Source organism: Dermochelys coriacea, chromosome 2 (assembly GCF_009764565.3).
Source record: "Dermochelys coriacea isolate rDerCor1 chromosome 2, rDerCor1.pri.v4, whole genome shotgun sequence".
Lineage (NCBI taxonomy): Eukaryota > Metazoa > Chordata > Testudines > Dermochelyidae > Dermochelys > Dermochelys coriacea.
Genome location: NC_050069.1, coordinates 18,481,721 through 18,504,527, shown reverse-complemented (window position 1 = coordinate 18,504,527; position 22,807 = coordinate 18,481,721). Strand labels below are relative to the sequence as shown.

Here is a 22,807-nt window from a genome sequence, read left to right as displayed (position 1 = left end):
CACCTGCGCATCTACCAATGTGATATATGCCATCATGTGCCAGCAATGCCCCTCATCCATGTCCATTGGTCAAACTGGACAGTCTCTACATAAAAGAATAAATGGACACAAATCAGATGTCAAGTATTATAACATTCAAAAACCAGACGGAGAACACTTCAATCTCTCCGGTCACACGATTACAGACCTGAGAGTGGCTATCCTTCAACAAAAAAACTTCAGAAACAGACTCCAAGGAGAGACTGCTGAATTGGAATTAATTTGCAAACTGGATACAATTAACTTAGCCTTGAATAGAGACTGGGAGTGGATGGGTCATTACATAAAGTAAAACTATTTCCCCATGTTATTTCTCCCCCTACCCCACCCCCCGCTGTTCCTCAGACGTTCTTGTTAACTGCTGGAAATGGCCCACCTTGATTATCACCACAAAAGGTTTTCCTCCTCCCCCCCCCTCCTTCCTGCTGGTAATAGCTCATCGTAAGTGATCACTCTCCTTACAGTGTGTATGATAAAACCCATTGTTTCATGTTCTCTGTGTGTGTATATAAATCTCCCCACTGTATTTTCCACTGAATGCATCCGATGAAGTGAGCTGTAGCTCACAAAAGCTTATGCTCAAATAAATTTGTTCGTCTCTAAGGTGCCACAAGTACTCCTTTTCTTTCTACACTGTGCATCTGGCCTGCGAGCTGGAGTGGCAGAGCTTAGGTTCCTCCAATTCTCTGTCCCACCACCACTTCCCTGCCCACTTACTCACAATGGCAAGTATCAGGCAATATAAAATGCTCTCAAATTTATTTAGCTCTATATTGCTTAATCAGAAGGGAGATTTAATTCATCCTGCACCAGGATGGCTACAAGCTATAAAAAGAATTGTGGGAGTTATAAAAATCCTCATGTGCTCTGCCTCTGAATGGATCAAAAATATAAGGCAAAAGATGCTGTGTGCATAAAACTGGGAACAAAGCGATCTTAGTTCTGTCCTAACTTCCCAGTTGATCTCTGGCAAGTCACTAAAAATCTCCACGCATCAGTTTGCCAATTTGTAAGAGGGGGAACCAGGATAATACTACTTCTGTACCTCTCATGTCATATTGCAAAGCTCAGTTCACTGATATATGTGAAGGGCTCTGAGATCCTTGGGATGCTGATAAGTGCGGATTATTAATATTATGAAATAATAGACCAAAACATTTTCCTAGATGTATTTCAGTAGAGCTCAATGTTCAGAACCAATGCCCATTGAAATCAATGGCCAGGCAGCTGGAGAACTGTGACTGCTAATTATTACACTGTTATGGCTGTCTGTTACCAGGCCAAAATGATTAGGATAAGTTTTGATAAACGCCTGAATTCTTGGATGCTTGTCTAACCCCGGAGATTCGGTTTGAGGTCTGACCCACTTCAATTATGAAGGTTTATTAATAAATGTTGAGAGACAATATATCAGATACACAAATCTCTTCAGAGCAGTCATGCCCAATCTTTTCAGCATCAAGGACGACGGATTATTTCATAAAAGTCAAGGGGCCGCAATCAAACTTTGGGGGGAAGAGTTTCTTTCTTTTTTCCTTCCTTTGCACTGCTCAGTGTCAAATCGCACCTGTCTAAGGGGCAGCAATGGGAAACAGAGCCCTGCTCTGTAATGGGGTAAGTCAAACACTTCTGTTTAAAAATCACCGTGAGTGGTTCAGAGAGACCCGCTGGATTTCATCTTCCAGTTACACGTTTGTTCTGAACACAGTTGCCATTGAGGGTCACAGTTTAGAGACTCAAGGGCCACAGGTTGGGTGCAATAGCATATTGCTGGCTGAAATTCAGAATTTTCTTTTCTTGGGAAAATTCATTAAAATCAATACAGCTCTTTCTGACATAAAACTACTTTGGTCAGAAAATTTTCATCAGCTCTACTTAGACCTTTAAGAAAATTTTTCCTTGGTCATATATATTATCCCATTGCTTTCCCCATATTATACCTTCCTCATCCTTCCAGAGCCTGGAGTACTTAGAAGAGACATTCAGCTGATATTTTACATCCAGAAGATACGACCTACAAAAAGGGTTTGAAATGTCAGCTTTAATCTGGCACAGTGATAATTCTATCTTGGTAAAGTAACCACAAGGAAAGAGAGAGAGAGAGAGAGAGAGAGAGAGAGCAAGGAAGGAAACCATTAGAAATAATAATGGAACAAATCAGCTTTTCTATATATAGAGAAAAATGGGCCACAGCTTGACAATGTGCTGTTTATTAAATACGGTTTTACTTTCATTCTGTTATTTGGTTGAAATGTTTCAGAGGCTCTAATAAATTGGCCAGCTGTGAATTGAACTTGTCTGTTAGGCAATACCAAATGCTTCAGAAAGAATCATTATCATTGGCCCAGATAAAATGCATTCTCCTTTTCACTGTAAATAATTTTTCATCTCTTATGTCTTTTATTTTTCTTTCCTCTGCCCATTGAAATTAGAGATGATAAGTTAAAACACTGACTCAAACATTTTACACAATATGAATATTTTGACCTATTTCAGCAACGACTCCTTCAGAACTGATCCTGGGCTTTGTCCAATGTGCCCTGTCTAGGCGGTAGTTCAGGGTCATAATAATACTTAGTTCTTGTAAATCACTTTACATCTCTGGGTCTGAAAGCACTTTGCAAAGGAGGATGAGTGTTATTAAATCCATTTTAAAGATGGGGAAACTGAGGCACAAAGCAGTGAAGTGACTTGCTCAGGGTCATGCAGCAGGTTAGTGGCAGAACCAGGACTAGATCCCAGGTCTTATCAATCCCACTTCAATGTGCTAAGGCTTACAATTGGAGTGATCCCAAGCAAAACCAAGCCAGAAGGGCAACCAGGCTGTGCTTTCGGTGAAGCTGTCCTGATTTACAGTAGCTTGGGAACTGGTCATTCAGAACATAGCAGCGTTGCCCTTGTGCAGCATTGTGAAGGCCAGTTAAGCATGATTCCGCTCTCCTGGTTGTGTCCAATCGTTTTGTGATTTTTAAGGTTTACGCCTCCTTGACCAACAAAAGTATTAAATATTTTTCCACAACAGAGCAGGTAAATGATCTAGAGCAGCTCATGTGGAAGTAAGATGTGCAAGGATCTCCTAAGGCAAGATGGAAGGTCAGGAGACCCTTTGCCGCTTCAGTAAGCTGAGAACGTTACTGTATTCTTTGCCTATGCTGCCTGTGTTTCTTTTTCAGGCATGTAATGCCAATAGGGTGGGGTATCCCTAGTCGAGGAATGTCTTCTGCAGTAAGGTGTGTGTGCACATGTTTATCCAGCAGTATCTCCCATGTTACAACTGAACGAAGTGATGTGCTGGACTCCACTGAGCTTCCAGTGGGCAGGAAGTGGGTTAAGACATTAGTTTTGAGCTATAAAACCTTGGATGGGTAGCGGCCTGGCTTCCAGATCATCTCTCTCCCTGTATGAGGATATGGCACTTTGTGATCATCAAAGGCACATGAGCTCACAGGCCTCTGGTTTGGAGAGAGGGGAGCTGTGGGCAGGCTGTCATTACCGAGGGGCCCTTCACTTTGGAAATGGCTCCCCCTAAGGGCTGACAGAGCTTGGAACTGTTGGTGGAATAAGGCCTTCCTTCAGGGCATCTCTTCTCTAAAGGCCAGATTCAGGGCTCTGCTGGTGTGAACTTCCTATTGCAGTGTGCCACTGGGCACACAGGGACTCCCCAGCAGGCTCTGAGTCAGTACAATTTGCTCAATACCGACCCCAGTGAGAGCTTTCAGAAGAGGAGGCAAAGTCAGGGATGTTGCTGGGATTGGGAGAAGGAAGCGTGGCTGGGTCGTTCTTGTGCCTTAGCTATTCTCAGATGCCCTAATGTCCCATTGATCATTGGCAGCTGAGCGAAGGGTGCTCAGAGCTTCTGAAAATCAAGCTCTGAATAAATTAATATAACTTCTACCCCTTTGCAAGCCAGTTAGATCTGGGGAGCAAATTGTGGATGATTTGAATTCTGCCTCTAGGAGGCAGGCTTACAGTGCAGGATCCTAGGGGTCTTCACGGGACAGAGGGTGGAATTTGGCTCATCCAATCAGTAGCTCAGCTGAGATTAGAAGCTCAGGTGCCCAATGGCCCAGCACTTTACTCTCTCCTCCTGGCCACATGGGGTTTAATTTCTCTTTTAAACCATATTTGTTATGATAGAAAATAAGAATTGCCCGATTGGATCAGACCTGAGGGCCAACTAGTCCATGATCCTGTTTTCAATATTGGCCACCACCAGATGCTGCAAAAGAAGGTGTAAGACCCTTACAGTAGACAAATGTGGGATAATCTGTCTCCCACATTACATCTCCTGATCTCTACTAGTCAGAGATTGGCTTTCTGCCTGAAGTATGAGGTTTTATAGCCCTTCCACACTTTTTGTTAGCATTAAGAAAAGAAGTACTTGTGGCACCTTAGAGACTAACAAATTTATTTGAGCATAAGCTTTTATGAGCTACAGCTCACTTCATCGGATGCATTTGGTGGAAAATACAGAGAGGAGATTTATATACACACACACAGAGAACATGAAACAATGGGTTTTATCATACACACTGTAAGGAGAGTGATCACTTAAGATGAGCTATTACCAGCAGGAAGGAGGGGGGGGAAGGAGGAAAACCTTTTGTGGTGATAATCAAGGTGGGCCATTTCCAGCAGTTAACAAGAACGTCTGAGAAACAGTGGGGGGTGGGGTGGGGTGGGGGGAAGAAATAACATGGGGAAATAGTTTTACTTTATGTAATGACCCATCCACTCCCAGTCTCTATTCAAGCCTAAGTTAATTGTATCCAGCTTGCAAATTAATTCCAATTCAGCAATCTCTCGTTGGAGTCTGTTTTTGAAGTTTTTTTGTTGAAGGATAGCCACTCTCAGGTCTGTAATCGAGTGACCGGAGAGATTGAAGTGTTCTCCGACTGGTTTTTGAATGTTATAGTACTTGACATCTGATTTGTGTCCATTTATTCTTTTACGTAGAGACTGTCCAGTTTGACCAATGGACATGGCAGAGGGGCATTGCTGGCACATGATGGCATATATCACATTGGTAGATGCGCAGGTGAACGAGCCTCTGATAGTGTGGCTGATGTGATTAGGCCCTGTGATGGTGTCCCCTGAATAGATATGTGGACAGAGTTGGCTTTGTTGCAAGGATAGGTTCCTGGGTTAGTGGTTCTGTTGTGTGGTGTGTGGTTGCTGGTGAGTATTTGCTTCAGATTGGGGGGCTGTCTGTAAGCAAGGACTGGCCTGTCTCCCAAGATATGTGAGAGTGAGGGGTCGTCCTTCAGGATAGGTTGTAGATCCTTGATGATGCGTTGGAGTGGTTTTATTTGGGGGCTGAAGGTGATGGCTAGTGGCGTTCTGTTATTTTCTTTGTTAGGCTTGTCCTGTTTTAGGTGACTTCTGGGTACTCTTCTGGCTCTGTCAATCTGTTTCTTCACTTCAGCAGGTGGGTATTGTAGTTGTAAGAATGCATGATAGAGATCTTGTAGGTGTTTGTCTCTGTCTGAGGGGTTGGAGCAAATGCGGTTGTATCGTAGAGTTTGGCTGTAGACAATGGATCGTGTGGTAAGATCTGGATGAAAGCTAGAGGCATGTAGGTAGGAATAGCGGTCAGTAGGTTTATGATCCCACTAGATATTCTTGATAACCATATAAATGTCCAATCCCTTTATGAATCTTGCTAAATTCCTGGCCACAACTTACTGTGGCAAGGAATTCCACAGTCTAATTATTCATCGTGTGAACAAGTATTTCCTTTTATCAGTTTTGAATTTGCCACTTTTACCATCATTGAATGTCCCCCTTTTCTTGTGTTATGAGACAAGCAGAACAGAAGTTCCCGGTCCAGCTTTTCTAAACCATTCATTATTTTATATATTTTTTATCATGTCTCCACTATTTCATCTCCTTTCTAAGGTAAATAATCCCTGTCTTTTCAATCTCTCCATTCCTTTGAGAGTTTGTTTATTCCCTTGATCATTTTCATCATCTTGTACCAAACCAGTGAGTTTGGTATATGGACCTGTTTTATTTCCAAAAGGACAGAGACGATGCATCAAAATACAGCTGCTGGTTAAAAATTGTATCTGATAATGGGAGAGTTCAGAGGCATATTTACCATCCCTGTACATTTTTGTGCTGGCCTTGTCAGCTCTGTGCTGAAATTAATGATACTTTCCATGGGCTGTATGTCTGCAGCAGCCCTGAGAAAGCAGAAGTGATTTATTTAGAAAAATCCTTTCAAGAAACAGGGGAAAGAAAAAGGTGAACCTGTGGTTCAGAATGTCCTTGTTTTTTCTAAGGGGAAGAGAAAAAAATCTTGTATAGCAGAGACTCGGGTGGCCAGAGCCAATTCTCTATTTAATAACAACAATGAGTATGTTTGTTTCTTGGGAATGCAGGCTGATTGTCACCAGAGAGGGGTGCTAAAAATATCAGATCAGATCTTCAGGCTACTTTGAAGCAAGCTTCTCTGCAGGATGCAAGAGAATAAAATCAGGTCACAGGAGAGCCCAGCTCAAAGCTACAGAGCGTTACCTCTCTGTATAGCTTGCTGAATGCTAGCAATTTAGACATGGAAGCAAATAAAAAACATGAAGCCATAAGTTTTCCTTCTCGTAGGTGGGTGTAGATGAAAGTAACAAACAAGGTTCACAGTCCCTGTTTCCTCTTTCATTTATGGAAACTTTGATCTCACGTCTCTTTTTCAAAAACTGCACAAGTGAACTGTTTTTCTTTCCCTTTTCTTGGCTTTGGCCAGAAGCCTGCTTTTTAATGCACACTGTAGATATAAAAAATGAACTAGTGCTAAAAGGGACACACTGTCAGCTTATGCCTCCAGGTTTTGGGCCCATTGATTTTGTATTGATTTACACTGGCTGAGGATTTAGCCCATTGTTGTACCAATTAACATCTATCAATGAAAGCGGTTTATTAATACACACATTTTTCTCTCATTTTAATATAGTTGTGCCTTTCATGTTGCTTTGCATATCATTGATTTTACTGTTTTCCCTCCAATCACCACACAGCTGCCCTTCTTTACGTGAGTTTTTTGAATACCAGGATGGGAGAAAAGAGCATTTTAAATACATGAGGGAAATGATTGTAAAACCAGAGAAATTGGAAGGAGAATGGACATTTCTTTAAAATCATTAAAGATAAATTATTTTTAAATTGAGAGGTCCCTCTAATAACCTTTAACAGTTTACTCCAGTGCCCTGAATGAAAGGTATCAAGTTATAAGTCTGGGTGTGACTATTTTAATACCCAGGTTAAACCTCAGAGCATGCCCAGTGTGAACTAGAAGCCTCAGTAGACTCACACTGACCAGAATGATTGTACAATTAATTCAAGTGCTGGGCCTTTGCTCCATCCAGTGTGACTCCTTTTATAACAACCTCCTGCATTGGTAGCCAGTAGGGTTTGAAGCTGGAACCTTCAGCACTGCTTCATAGACTGCTATCCCTTGAGCTAAAGGATTAACTCTCTTTGGGTGATACAGTCAGCTCTGTGTTCTTGGGGAACCAGGGCGCAGTATCCAGCCTGTCTGACTCATGAAGGACACCTCCCCACCCATAGCCTCTGCTTGAACCAAAACCAGTCAGAAGAAAGACTTACAGAAAGCAATGAAAAGGCGATGGGAGACACACCTAAACCCCTCCTGACAAGGGTGACAAGATTTAGGCAACTCCCCTAGCCTCATCTGCATCAAAGATTGGACAGGGAGGCATCTCCATTAGCATACAGAATGGAGAACAGAGATTCCAAGGCAAGAACTGCCCTGAACTCTGGGACCAGAAAAGCAGGGAAGCACTGCATCATGGGGAATCTCTGCTCCACCTGTTAATGAACCTACACTGGCACACACCCAGCTCAGCAGTTATCAGACCAATTCTAGTAATGAATCCTTGATTGATATCCAAAATACTTAAGCTGCCTAATTGCATTGTGAGCTCCCTTGAAGGAACACCACCCAGAGCCAGGAATAATCAGTTCCTGTTGTCTAGCCTAAAGAAGACCTTTGAGTCATCAGTTTACCCATAAACAAATCTAGTGTTCTCCCTTGAACGATTGTGTTTCCCTACAAAAACCCCTACTCACACTCAAGTAAGTGTTCTGATGCCTGATCCAAACTCTGTATCAGTTCCACTGGGACTTCATCTTCTCCTGACTGATCATGCGGGGGGCTCTGCCTGTCTCCAGCACTCAGAACCCTAAGCTATCACCATCACCTGGGAACCCTGACCAGTTCAAGCTTCGTGGAGTGGTGAGACCCCAGCTGTCTCTCTCTCTTCTTTTCTTTTCTACCTCAGGTATAACTTTTTAACCCTGACTTTTTTGATCAGTTTTGTAAACTTTAATAATGTAGTTGCTATGTCTGTTTAGGCTTTTCTTATGTAGTTATCACTATTATTCAATAAATTACTTTTATGGTTAAGCTGGTTGCTCCCCTTCCTCTCTCTCTCTGAACTTTACTCTTTTGTGTTTTGACTTCCCCATTTACTCTGCAGCAATGGTCCTCTTATCTAAGCTAAAGATCCCTGTAGCGCCCAAACTATTGTAGGGTTTGCTTATCAAGTGGGTTACTAACAAGAACAATTATAATGTGAAAGTGGGGATAGGGATGTACTGAATCTATGACATATGAGGGTGGCATCTTAGAAGTGCTGCTTGGCCCAGCTTATTGATTCCAGGGGCATATAAGGGGTCAACTTGAGAGTGCTGATTGACCCGGTCCACTTAGACTTGCTCTGTTAGTGTGTGTGCGCGTGTGCGTGTGCGTGCATGCGCGCATCTGGAGGAACACAGCCCTGGGGAACCTAGGTCCTGCAGGATAGTTCCATTGGGAGGGGACTTGCAGAAGGGAGAAGTAGAGCTCCATATGAACACACAAGTGACACAAGCAGTACATTGATAGAATTACAGAACTCCCCCCCCCCCCCCAGAAGAGTAACCCAAATAAATGAGCATACCCCAAAGTAACCGACACATCTGGTAACATGGGGTTTGCAGCAGTTTTCCTCTCCTGGACCAGCTATGAGGAGGGGATGTAACACACACTTTACCTATGTGTTACACTTACCAAATGTTATGCCCCCCAACTAGCAATCACACCTGAGCTCAATTATTTCTGTAGGCAGAGTTCAAGGATCAGAGGTGGCCTTGAAGAAGCAGTGCGTTCTGCATTTCGGCTTATGACTAGCTTTGCTTCATATAGGTTATTTTCTTGTGTGTGTACTAATGACTACCTTGTCATTGCGCAATAGTGTAGAAAAAGGGAGATTTTGTTGAAGGGAACAGCAGTACATGTATAATTAGTAAGAAGGCAGCATGATATATGGTCCTAACCAAAAATGACTATTATTCCATTAACGGAACAGGAGATTTTTGCACCAGTGGTTATCTAAACACTGCAGTTCCCAGAACTGTGCTGACAGCAATGAACGCTGCTGGTGCGGAATAGACAGAGATGTAAACAAAAAGGTGGCATGTTAATTTCACCTCCATTAAAAACAGGGGAAAGCAAACAAACAGAAAGTGATGTTTGGCATACATGAGGGGATAAAATCTGCAAAGAAGAGACATGCTGTTGCCAGGCTCCTAGGAGGGGATGACAAACAGTGCAGAGCAATGAAATAAAAGGGACACTGTACCTGTAAACTGTGCCTTTAATCCAAGGATTTCCAAACACTTTACCAGTATTAATTACATCTCCCACATCTCTATGAAACAGGAAAGTATTATCACACTCACTTGACAGATGGGAAAGGCAACAAGGGTCTATGCCTCTTTGTGTCAGTTAATTGACTCCACAGATTACTTAATCTGCTGGGAATTTGGGGTGGGGGCAAATCTCTTGGAATAGGGAATACCTTCATGGTGCTTTTCTCCACAGTGCTGCACAGCTCCTTATGATGGAGCCATGCCACCTGGGGCTTCCCTGACTGCTGCCCAACCCAGGAAACACCCCCCACAGTTCTATAGTTATATTCTATAGAAACTAATGTAAAATATTTAGGTCCTGATTCTTATTTACATGAAGGTCCCTTTATACCATTCTCGCAGTGTAAAGAGGCCTTAAAAAGGACATACATTTAGGCCCACTTTAAAGCCTCCTTAGTCTACCAGAGTACACTGATGTGTGGACCCCTCACACTCAGTCTGCTTTACCCTGCAGGTTTTGAGGGGAGAATCTGACACCGCTCAGCCAGCTCCTCAAGCAGTCCATGTCCCTTCCCCCATGCCCCACCCCTTCTCAACCTGTAGGGCTAGAAGGAGTGAAGCAGGGCTGGCATCCTCCCCTTGTGCAGCATCCTCTAGCCACGATCCACCTAGCAGTCTCCTCTCTGCTCATGGAACCAAAAGGGAGCATTTGGCCAAGAGGGATGACCTGAGTTACCCTAAGATATGCACGGAGCCAGTGGCAGATTCAGAAACATAGCCAAAGCGTCCTGAGTCCGACTTGTCTGCTTTAGTCCCTACTTTGCAGCATTGATAGCATCCTTTAAAATAGTGCAATGCAGTCTGAGATCGAAAGACCAAATGAGTCAATGAGAATCTTTCCATGGACTTCAGTGGGTTTAGATCAGGCCTATGTACGTTATTCTTTGTCACATTATCATAGTGTTTTAGAGGTCCAGACTCAAATACTGTTCCCAGGGCCCATCAACCAGTCTGATAAAAAGACGCACTTACTGGGACTCTAGGATGCCGGGCACTGCACCTCCAGATGAAGTGCAGGGATTAAATTAAGGGAGGGAGAAGGTAAAGGTCAGAGCACCTCCCCGTCCTCTTCTCACGGTATACCGAGATCTCCCCCTCCTCTCTGGTTGGTGCTGTGATAACTCTCCCTCCTGGTTCAACCTACTTTACCCACTGATGAAGACAATGGGGAACTGCAGGGATCTCTGAAAATTAGGTCAGTTATATCTCAGTGAAAGGTCTGCAGTGACTGATGCAAGCATAGATTTTAGGAAGAGACTGGTGTGTCACAATAATTTCATCAAGTCATCCATACCCTGCAGAAATATCACAGGCACAAACAGCTATGAACATACTTTTGATCTGCTGGCACTAGCATTGCCCTCCCCAGGGAAACAAGAATAGGAATCTGTGAGTAAGAAGACAGGGTAAGACTCTGGACCCAGAGCCAATGCTTTGTTCACACTTAATTCACAGGAATCGGTGCAACCAGCTAAGCGAGGAGAAGATGCACAATTCAATATGAAATGATCACAGATAGTTTTACTGTTGAAAGAGGTTTGCTCTGGTGTTACAGCACAACAGCTGTCAAGATTCAGTTTTTCTCATGCCTCTGTCATTTGCACAAAATTGGGATAAAGCTAAAAAGCTGTTTGCCTGGTAGGCAGTGTGCGTTCAGGTCCAGCATCACAATGCAGGCAGTATGCAGAGATGGAGGCAGGCAGCTGGGGTGAATGCAGAATCAAATCCCACTTTAACAGAGGACATGGCAAGAGCCTGCCCACACTTCCTGAGTCTGACTCCTTCTCATGTTCAGCCACCATGTGTATCCATTGAGCTCTTAGTGAGAGCTATAAGCATCTCTGTTGTGTAAGAAGCTGCTTCCTGAAATTTTTTTTTTTTTTTTTAAGCAGGATGCCACAATTAGCTGCATTACAGCTAGGTAAAGGCCAGGAGCCTAGGTCAGCAAAGGAGCACACAGTTCAGCAATGTGCTGAACCAGACTTGAACGGCTCTCTGGCTCCCCCTAGTGAAGTTGAGTGGGACTACATCTTCAAACATACCCAGTAGCACAGAACTGGACACACGATTGAATTAACAGATGCAGTCGTTGACTATTTTTAATAGATGGCATTCAACAGGAAAGAAAGAAATGTCCCACACTAACATCTTTTCCATAGCCCTATCCTAATTAAAACAAAGTAAGATCCTCTTTTACTACTGAGTAACTTTTGATTAGGGCTGCCAAGTGATTAAAAAATTAATTGTGATTAATCTCATGATTAAAGAAATTAATCACGATTAATCACACTGTTAAATAATAATAGACTACCATGTATCGAAATAGTTTTGATATTTTCTGCATTTTCAAATATACTGATTTCAATTACAACACAGAATACAGAGTAGCAGTGGTGTTAGTCTGTATTCGCAAAAAGAAAAGGAGTAGTTGTGGCACCTTAGAGACTAACAAATTTATTTGAGCATAAATAAATATTTATTTATTATTTATTTATTAATAATATTTGATGAAGTGAGCTGTAGCTCACGAAAGCTTATGCTCTAATAAATTTGTTAGTCTCTAAGGTGCCACAAGTACTCCTTTTCTTTTTGCGAATACAGACTAACACGGCTGCTACTCTGAAACATCTCAGAGAGGGCAGTGGTACACACACACAGACTACCTGGTTCATGATTTTATCCCCCAAAGTGAAAGCAATGAAAACAAAGTGTGTTTGTCAAGAGAAATTCAGAGTGCTTTAGCAAGACACCTGCAGACTTGTTCTGTGAAGTATTAATTGTAATAAGAATGACACACTCTCTCTCAGAGAATAGGTAGGTCATTGTAAGGAAGCAGCAATAACTACAGTCTGCCTGAAAACAAGGGTAGAAACTTAGAACTTCTACTGTTGGCCTGCAGACCCTGAGAGTTAAAATAGACAGAGGTATGTTATATTACACAGATGTTTGCATATGCATTATCTTTGTCACTGCCCTTTGAATAAGTTCTAGTACCTGATTGGTTATCAGTATAGTATTAGCTGTGTTCTCTGTGAATTGATAATGTCCTGCCTTCCTAGGGGAAGGGACTGGATCCATGATTCCCATACTTCTACCTACTATGATCTTATGACAAGCTACTCAGGACTTCATGTGAAGAATATTGGACTTGTCTTCAGGACAAAGTTTAAACAGCTTATGAGCTATAAGGTGGGATTTTAAAAAATCATTTGGCATTGGCCTAATTCTGCCCTATGGAAGTCACAGTGAGGTTTCTATTTGATTTAAGTAGTAGTAAAATTAGATCAACACCAAACACTTTTGAAAATCTCATCCCAATGAGGAAGACAGAAACAAATGCCAACTTTATCATGCACTGTAATGGCCTCCTTTTATTTCCATTGTACAGGACTGTGACCATGCAACACTAGACTTACCGTGCACCTTCTATCCAAGGATCTCAAAGCATTTTACAAGCAATAATTAACACTCCCAGTTCCCTTTTGTGGGAGATGTGATTCTACAGATGGGAGAAACTGATGCACAGTGTTTATGCAAGTGCTCAAAGCCACTCACCTAGTTAAGTTGGGCTGGTTAAGGCTGCCCTCCCTGGGCCACTGTCTATCACCGCCCCCTTGCGATTGTCCCGAAGTCACCATCTGGGTTAGGCGGCATGAAGGGTGTCTGCTCACCAAAAGGCAGCATCTGGTAGTTACATGTAGCATGGTAGCTTCATCTCTCATGGGCAGCAACTGCTCCTCCTGCAGTGGGGCCCACACTCCTTGCCCAGCTCAGTCCTAGGGCTTGCCCAAACAAAGTAAAGGGGAATTAACAAAATTCAGAGTTCATATGAGAGGGAGAGGGGAATTCCCTTTCAGGCTGTCTCTGTAGCAGGTCCTCCCTTTCCTCAGGGAGGGATCTTTGGGTAGCTGTTGTGGAGAGAGATTCTGCCTTTTCCTTCACTCAGCTCTCCTCTGCTGGAGCTGTACGTGGTAGGTCTGCTGCCTTTCTTGGCCTGCCATCAAATGAGCCACTCCCCTGCCTTTTAACTCCTCCTCCAGTTGGAACATTTCCTACAGGTGTGGCAGGGCCAGGCTACCCCTGGTTGCCCAGTGTGGGGTTTGTATACCCCATCGCAAAGCCCGAGGGTAAACATTTTCAAAAGCGGCCACTAATTTTGGGGGCCCCAAAACACAGACAGCACCCAAAGCAAGTGGCTATTTTTGAAAATGTGAATTGTTAGGGAGCTTTACAGTGTTTGTTATTGTAGTAGGGGTACATCTGTCCAATGAGGTTCACTGCAGGTTTAAGGCTAACGAGGCAGGAAACATGAGATAAGGAGGTAAGGAGGGGTCTAGGATATGGGGTTTGGTATCAGGAGAGCTATTTCCATCTTGCTCTGGTTAAAATACATTTATTAAATGCTAAACTGAGCAGGATGGAAACAGCTCGTCTGATGCTCGACCACATTTAGAACCCAGTCAAAGCCTCTGAAGTGTAAATAATAATACAGATAATATTTGGCACTTACATAGTGCTTTAATGCACTTTCCTAACATCCACTCATTAATCCTCATACATAAGTATTTTCCAGATGAGACCGCTCAAGCAAAGAAGGTGTATAGGGGTTTGTAGCAAAGCTTGAAAGGAGCCTTCTGGCTTTCTCAGTAGAACATTCAAAGACTGCTGTAGCAAGCACTTGAATTATACCACAATAAAAAAAAATTGTTTTCTGTGTGTGCATTCATACATTCATATACTGACCTACATAAGTACACATAGGCACTCACACACAGGAAACAGCCTAAGAGTTAGCACCACTTTACTCTTCCAGCTGCTGCCTAGTATGTGGCTGATTTGAAGGTGAGAACTGCAAATGCATGTGCTGTTTCCGTTGCGCTGTGCAGAACCCAGTAGCCTCTTGTCGCACTGTGAAATAACTATAAAATGGCTATCAGCAGGAGGAAAGCAAAGACCGGTAAATGCCCATGTGAAGCAAACCAGTAGGTAGTTGAAAATGGATTTGCTCTCTCAATGAAATAAAGTAGAGTCTGACACAAACAGTGAGCGAGTCTGGATGGTAACAGTCTCACCTGATTAATTGTTATTTGATATAACAGTCTTAATTTTTGCTTAAGATATGAAACAGTAGGTCACTTTGTATTTTCTACACAGGGGCATCAGCATGGCTGGTAGATGTGCACGGCCTGGGCCCATGGCAAAAGAAGAAGCAGACTGTATTTGGGAGGAAGGGATTTCTTTGAGTAGTGGGGGAAGACTGTCACCACATATAAGCAGGGCCAACTGAAGAGAGAGCAGGCAAGAGGTCCTCTGCTTAGCCTGAAACTTTGACAAACCCCAGACCTACTGAAGGGGTGAGATCAGAGTTGGGGTGGGGTGCATCCTGGCCTGAGGGCACTTTTGTTATTTGTCAAAGATCTGTAACTGTCTAGTGCTTTTAAGATTAACGTGACTGTGATTAAGAAATTCCTGTGCTAAGCCTATGTTTCCTTGCTTTCCTGTCACATGGTCCCTGAGGGGATTGAACAAGACGCCCAGACTGATCACACTCTGAGGAAGCATGAGCAAGTGATTGCTGGGTGGGGTAGCTCAGGTCTGAGGCGCCAGTTTCAGGGTCTAGCGGGCTGGTCTGTGGAGTCCCAAGGAAGTACTCAGACCTGGTATTGTACTGGCTCAAGCTGTGACAACATGCTTAAATACCTTGCTCAGTCAGAGCCTTAATGCTGACTGCTGCATGAGCTGACAGCATCCCTTTAATATGATAATGCAAAAGAATCAGGCTAGACCCTGAACAATGATGAACACACTTTTGTGGGCATTGACAGCTTCGGTTGAACATTGTTTCAAATTAGCAGCCTGTCAGCTATGCTGCTGGATCACCTTCCTTGGATGTGCTTAGCATATTGTTTTCTATGACGTGTTGCAATGTAACAATTAAAGTGCTATACCTCTGAGAGTAGCATCCTATTGTTTTCTATACAATACATTTCTTCACCCTCAGTTCTGCTGTCACTTAGCAACCGGGAAGATAACTGGTGAAATTCTAAATATTAACTTGTCAGAGAGATCAAAACAGAAAATACACACTGAAAATATTGGGGAAACAACTTCATTCATTTTTTTTTTCTGATTTCAGCATCTTTGAGCGACAAATCACAGGAAGCTGCTAATCATAGCACAGCTACAGTGCAGTCTAAGGATCGACATGAGTTCTGCGCAGGTGGATCTCTACAACACATGGAGTCCATTCATTGCCACTGAGGCTCAGCACAGACTCTGGGGACTATCTGTGCAAGGCTCATTGCAGGACTAGGGTCTAATTTGCTCAACACAGTACCAGCAACAATGCAAACTAAGGTCCTGAAATGACAATTTGATCTGCACAAGCAGACCATTTTGCTCACATGTAGCCCCACAGAAGTCAACGGTGCTCCACCTGGGTGCAGGCATCTGCCCACATAGATCAGATTGAAGAATCAGGGCCTAAATTGGAGAGGCATTGTGGGCTAGTGGGTAGTGGCCCTGGATGGGAACTCAGGAAAATTGGGTTCTCATGGATTTCAAGGCCAGAAAGGACCATTATGATAATTTAGTTTGACCACCTATGTAACACAGGCCATAGAATTTCTAAGTAGTTTCTGCATCAAGCCTTCTGGTTGAGCTAGAACATACATTTTAGAGAGACAGCTAATCCATATGTATAGACTTTGAGTGATGGAGAATTCACCATGTCTGAAGGCAAAGTGTTCCGATGGCTAACTACCCCCACTAAAAATGCATGCCTTATTTCTAGTCTGAATGTTTCTAACTTCAGACTAGGTCATATTATACCTTTGTCTGCTAGAGTAAAGAACCCTCTCCCCTCAGAGATCTTTTCCTCATATGGGTAGTTATAGATTATAATCAAGTCCCCCCTTAACCTTTTATTTGTTAAGCCAAATATGTTGAGCTTCTTCAGAGTTTCACTGTAGCACATTTTTCAGACCTAACATCATTCCTGTAGCTCTTTTCTGAACCCTTTCCAGCTTGTGGAACCTGTTATTTTTTAAGTGTCAATACTAGAACTGGACTCGGTATTCCAGGAATAGTCTCACTAATGCCACACATGGTGGTAATGTTAATTTCCTGTTTCTACTTTTGCATTTGCTCTGTTAGCCACAGCATCTCAATGTGAATTCATGAGTAGTTGGTTACCCACAGTGACTCCTAAATCCTTTTCCGAGTCACTGCTTTCCAAAACGCAGTCCCATTTTTGGTTCCTATGACCTTGCATTTAGCTGTATTAAAATGCATGTTGTTCAAGTGAGCTCAGTTTCCCAGGCAACACCATTTCACCAATTTTTGTGTCATCTAAAATCTTTTACCAATAATGAAGGTATATTTTCTTCCAGATCGTTGATAAAGATATACGAACAGATCCCTGTGGAACCCTACTAGAAAAAATTCCCATTGGATGATGATTTCCTGTTTACAATTCCTTTTTGAGATCTACCAGTTAGCCATTTTTAAATCCCAGGGCTGCCATTAACATATGGGATAGCTCAGTGATTTGAGCATTGGCTTGCTAAACCCAGGGTTGTGAGTTCAATCCTTCAGGGGGCCATTTAGGGATCTGGGGCAAAAATTGGGGATTGGTCCTGCTTTGAGCAGGGGGTTGGACTAGATGACCTCCTGAGGTCCCTTCCAACCCTGATACTCTATGATACTGTGTGACCTTGGGAAAATCGCTTCCATCTCTGTTTCTAATCCTACCCTTTGCCTGTCTTGTGTATTAGACTGTAAACTCATTGGGGCAGGGACTCTCTCTCATCCTGTGTACATACAGCACTTAGTATAATGGGGCCATATTCTCAGCTGGGGCCTTTATTCATTACCATAATATAAATAATAAGGAAGCTACTTACTTAAATTTTTTACAATTATTTTCTTTTACACTTTTTCATAGATCAATAGTTTGGATTTTCCCATCACAGTTCCCAAATAGCTCACCCATTTGCCATATTCAGCCCTCCTCAGATGTCAAACTATGAATCTTTGGCTATATTAACACGTGAGTGGCAAAATATAGAAATACTCTGCTCCACATATAACTCGGAATACTAAAAAAAGCAACATGTTGCTTTAGCAAGTAATCAAATATGCCCAATGGCCTGTGGATGGGATGTTAGATGGGGTGGGATCTGAGTTACTACAGAGAATTCTTTCCTGGGTATCTGGCTGGTGAATCTTGCCCACATGCTCAGGGTTTAGCTGATCACCATATTTGGGGTCGGGAAGGAATTTTCCTCCAGGGCAGATTGGCAGAGGCCCTGGGGATTTCTCACCTTCCTTTACAGTGTGGAGCACGGGTCTCTTGCTGGAGGATTCTCTGCATCTTGAAGTCTTTTTAAATCACGATTTGAGGACTTCAGTAGCTCAGACATAGGTCAGGGGTTTGTTACAGGAGTGGGTGTGTGAGTTGTGCAGGAGGTCAGACTAGACAATCGTAATGGTCCCTTCTGACCTTAAAGTCTATGATTCTATGATCCTATGACTGCCCCCCTCTCCCACAATGGTCCCATTCGCATGAATTTTTGTGCAGAACTCCCAGTGACATCCACGGGTGACGAAAGAAAAATATGGCCCTGAGCTTCTATGTAAGAAATCTGAGTGTGGCTATTTTAGAAAGCAGGAGCTCAAATGGGTAGGAAGGATGATGTGTCTCAGAGACACCTCTGTTGCTGCAATCTTGAAGGAAGGTGGGGTGCAAAGCTACCGAGTTTTGTTTTAAGAGCATGTACAAACTGACATTTTCTGCACATTTGAGACTGTGAGTCAGTTGAAAAATGGCCATTTCCTCTGGCAAGCAAATCTTTTCTGGGTGAAATTCCACTGTCACAAATTCACATTTCAAACTGGACAATGTACAACAGTTTAGGGCAGGCAATGAAGCAGAATACCTCAGTCACTTGAAACTGTAGGTAGAATTCAGATAGAATTCAGAAAATTACTCTAGAATTCAGCCAGGTCCCTGGTGTTAAACATCTGTGCTCATGTAAAAAGTGCCAACCAAAGCAATGGTGAATGAGAGGGCCTGTGTGATAGGATATTAGAGGGACACTTCGCTGCCTATAGAGCTGTCACTGCTTCCAATTGCTGCTGGAGTCTAGACACTATTTGCTGGATTTGTTCAGGTTACTGGAGTTCAGAGGAAAGGTATAAAAGTTTGCACTGAACACCAGACTAATAATAAGAAGTGTACTTGAAATTCTGTTTCATTTTCCCAGCACATGACAATAGTCAAGTGGCCTACTTGCTATATAAATTGCTAAGTATTATAATTGCCCGGGGGTCATTTTGTTGTTACTCTGGGTACTACAACATCTTTTGTGCTTTTCAGTTTGCAGATTTTACAATCCCAACCTACAAGTGCTCTCTGGCAGATTTGGTGGTACTCAGTAGATTCAACAGTGCAATATGTGTGACTAATTAAGATTGCAAATGCGAAAACCTTAAAGCACTGATGTGGAATTCCCACAATTAGAACAGGTCTAAGAACAGGTTAGCCAAAAACCTGTCAGAGAAGGTCTAGATCCTGCCTCAACACAAAGGGCTGAACTAGATGACCTCTTAACGAGCCTTCCAGCCCTACATTTCTATGATTCTAAATGATCATTCAGGTCAAAATTAATCTTTGATTCTGATGAGATTTCATTGGTAAATAAGGTGACATCTATGAACAAAGAGAACCTTAACTAACCCAAAAGGAAACTATTAATATCAATTAGTAATAAATCATGTTAGTTGGTACACCGCTCATTTGGGAACCAGGGGCAGTAATCAGAGAACTTCAGAGTCCCCTTCCATACTTTATGCCACAGGGCTCACCTGACGAGAGGCAGAATTTAGGCCAGACAATAGACATCTTCAAAATGTGGCTGTTGTAATCTACCTCCTGTCTACACACTAACCCAGGGCTCAGACCCACGGTCCTATGACTCCATAAGGTGGAGGGTCTGAGCCTGAATCAATCCTGGACCCAGGGTTCAAGGTTTATTGCTTTTCAGTATAAACATAACCCCACTGGATTTGTGCCCTGGGAATCCATTAAAAGTATCCCACAATCCCATGGGCCGAGCAGCCACATTTTGGGAGGATGCTAGGAAGTCTGGGATATGGGTGGTTGGACTTAGGCCCCTGTAATGCAGCATAGACAATGGAGCCCCAGGTTGGGACTCAGGATTCAACAATTCCTAACCTGGATTTTCAAATAAGTGTAGCCTTTCAAGCCCTAGGTTAAAAAACCCAGGCTCTGCTAACTTGAGTTTTACTGGGCTTACATTGCTGTGTGGACATATCCTTAGGAGGCCAAGGAACATGGCAAGAGAAGCTCTACTACTGTCAGAGGTGTTCAAGAGGACCTGCAGCACAAATTCCCTATCCATTGGGCTGGATGAGAGCTCAGCACCAGAAGCGGTGGCTATTCAGTGATCAGAACTGCTTCCATGGAAGATTGACCTGACACTAGAGCAAAGGCTCCCTCTGGAGGGGAATCTGTATGAGTTCAGGAAGGGGCTGAGGCTGCTAACAGATGTCAACGAGAGCTTGAACGTTTACTGCTGAAGTCAGTGGATCTCTGCAAAGGTTAATTACAGAATCAGACTCACCCACTTCCAACAGTGGCTAGCTTGTCTCTCTAAATGATGGGAAGGGGCCCTTGGCAGTGGGGGGCCAAAATAGGCCATGTCACTGTGAAAATAAACAAAAAGACTAAAAATGGTCTACTGCACCCCATGGCCCTACATAGCTAAAAAGTCAGGGGAGTCACAGCACCATTTGAGGGCCCCCCCACACCCTGTGAGGTACATATTTTTATCCCCATTTTGCATACAGGGAAATACAAGGCACAGAGAACTAAACTGACTTGGGAAAGGTCACGCAATGTATCAACGGCGGAGCTCAGAATGAAACCCTGATCTCCTGACTCCCAGTTCTGCACTCTAATTAATCAATCACACTTCTGTCCATGCAGGAAATATGCAAGCTCACTTGCTATCCAGGAACCTGATGAACTTCACGTTTCAAACCATTGCATCAGAGGTGAAGAAAAGAATATAGCCCTTGTCTGTGGCTGATTTTTATCCAGTAGACAAAAGAAAAGAGACTACTGAGTACATAAGGGACCCCAAGGCAATGTGAAGTAGTCAAAATCTGATCAAGTTACAAGGGAAAACAGGTCCATTGTCAACTTTCTTTTTTACCTTCCATAAGAGACCAGTATGAGCTTGAACTGTACTGACTAGATCAGACACTTTTGGCAGTGCAAAGCGCTGTGTTGATAACTTTCCAGGAGCCCCAAGGGTGCAGCTAAATTGCACATATGTTTTCATAAATTTACATTCATTTTGGTGTCCATTTGTATTCTCCCCATGATGCAATTTGCATAAAAGAGACATATAGCAATAGATAAAGCACAGCTCATTACCCTCTGAGCTGGGCCTTTTGCTTGCTTTTTCCTCTCTCTCTCTATCATCCTCTTCCTTATTCTCATAATTAAGGTTAAGATTTTGTCAGGGTTATTTTTAGTAAATGTCACAGACAGGTCGCGGGCAACAAACAAAAATTCACGGAAGCCATGACCCGTCTGTGACTTTTACTAAAAATAATGTGTGTGTGTGTATGGGGGACGAGTGTTGGCGGGGGGATGACTGAAGCCTGAGCTGGGATGGGGGCAGAGAACCATAGTCCTGCTGCGGTGGGGAGAGGCGTCCAGCACCTGAATCTGTGGCGACTGACAGATTGGTGCCCCCACCGCAGCCCCAGTGGCTCAGATCTCCAGGGTCCCCATTGCCTGTGCCCTTGTGGCTGCCAGCCCCACTGCTTGTGGTAGATGAGAGCTCCATGGTCTCCCACACTGCCTGCAGCAGATGAGAGCTCTGGGCCACCTTTCTGTCCACTGTGGCTTGGGGCTCCAGGGTCCCCACCTCGCCCCGGGGTGCCTGCATCACCTCAGAGCTCCAGGGTCCCCCCCCATCACCCGATGTGCCTCAGGGCTGGGAGATCCAGGGCCCCACTGGCTAACAGCTCTGGCCCCGTTGATCCAGGGCTGAAGCGGAAAATGTCACGGAGGTCTCTGAAAGTCACAGAATCCGTGACTTCTGTGACATAATCTTATCCTTACTCATAATATTTTTCTCCCCTTTTCCTTCCTTGTTGGATTTCTCCCTTCCCTCAGGCTTTCTCCTCTCCCTATTTTACTATCACTCTTTTTTCCCTCTCCATCCTGCCTCCCCATCCCTTTCCTTTCATTTTCTTTTCTGTTTTTCTACTCCTCTGGTTATCTTTCTTTCCCCCTACCCCCAAACAGAGTGGGAACCGGGTTGTGAATCACAATCTGGTTTCTGGGCTCCGCACAACCATGCATTCCTCTTTACTCAGGATACCCACTGCCCCTCAGTTCTCCATCTCCATTAGTAACCTCTGGCTGTGTCTGACTGACCCATAGCATCTGAACAGCCGGAAGAGAGACCGGGATCCACTCTAGGCCCATGGCTGCTGACCTGTGCTGTGCTCTGTTTTTGTACATTCCAGCTCTGCAGGAAGGCGTGGGACCCACTCTGGTTCCTCTGAGATCAGTGGCTGTGGCAGGCAAGGTGCTGGTACAAGTGAGACAGCAGCTGGGGAGGGACATGGTTGGCTGGGGACTTGCTGAACAGCACTTCTTGTGAAACACAGCAGCCTTTCTCAACACCTTGAGAATTCGTGTGGCAGCAACACCCAGGCTGGAAAGCAGCCCTCATCGCTCAACCCAGGATTCTGAATGAAGAGCAACAGTAAAGAAAATCTTATATGGTGGCAGTCTTCCCCTTGATGCCAAGCTGTGCTTGAGCCAAGTCAGGGGGCACAGTACTCCTGTCATGCTGTGGTAATGGAACCAGCTACTCCACAGTTATCATGGCAGTCTTGTGCTCCACCTCCTCCTGCAAGCTCCCCCTAGCACGCTTTCCTGGGTCTGCTGGTATTATTGCCTCCCTGTGCTGTACTTCTGCACTGCACCCTCCCTGGCTGTGGAAGTGATGGA

The 22,807-nt window shown here is 43.7% G+C and overlaps 1 long non-coding RNA gene across 1 annotated transcript; it reads left to right on the top strand.

Annotated features, from left to right (window-relative positions):
- The first annotated feature begins 15,880 nt into the window (after nt 1-15,880).
- On the top strand, nt 15,881-21,174 carry LOC122458425. The gene is made up of 3 exons (XR_006278473.1): nt 15,881-15,967; nt 19,127-19,275; nt 20,091-21,174. It is a non-coding gene; the product is annotated as an uncharacterized LOC122458425 (long non-coding RNA).
- Nucleotides 21,175-22,807: the final 1,633 nt, after the last annotated feature.